We start from the raw sequence: 722 nt of genomic DNA, 5'->3' as shown, positions 1-722 counted from the left end.
CCCGGCTTGGTCGGACCAGACAGGTCATCCGGCCGTAGTGACGAATGGCTTTCATCAAGGGGCCTGCGGGCTCCCGTGCCAGGGAAGCTAATATTTATCTAGCAGCGACCGACGTCGGCGGGATAGGCGACGATAGAGTTCAGGGGTGCGCGTCACAGATGAAAAGACACGATTGAACGCTTTGCTTTGCACCGTCTGAGCGCAGGAAGTGGAGTCCAGGTCATGGACTGTCTGGCAACATGCCTGAATTGCAATAATTGGTTCAGGATTCCTGATTTTCGTTGGCATTTTGTTGTTGTTATTGTAGGTTTATTTTGTTTGTTTTGTTTTTGTTTTCTAATGCTGACAGGAAAATATTGTAATGTGAAATAGAGAATTGATGAGGAGAAGCTGTTAAGTGCAACCCCAAGACAGGCCATCACTTCACTGTATAAATATCTTTGCATGCATTTTTTTTTTTTTAGTTCAATCCAGTCAATGTGGTATATCCCATCATTACATTGCAATTGCTCCTAAATATAGCCTCCTAATTAGTAAAAAATAAATAAGTAATTAATGTTGCCTCGCTGGCCGTGGAATTGTCGTCAATCCAGTCAATGTGGTATATCCCATCATTACATGCAATTGCTCCTAAATATAGCCTAGTAATTAGTAAAAAATAAATAAGTCATTAATGTTGCCGCGCTGGCCGTGGAATTGTCATCGTGGAGGAAATATGGCTT

Source organism: Hippocampus comes, unplaced genomic scaffold (assembly GCF_001891065.2).
Source record: "Hippocampus comes isolate QL1 unplaced genomic scaffold, H_comes_QL1_v1.1 scaffold7, whole genome shotgun sequence".
Classification (NCBI taxonomy): Eukaryota; Metazoa; Chordata; class Actinopteri; order Syngnathiformes; family Syngnathidae; genus Hippocampus; species Hippocampus comes.
This window is presented reverse-complemented; position numbering follows the sequence as displayed.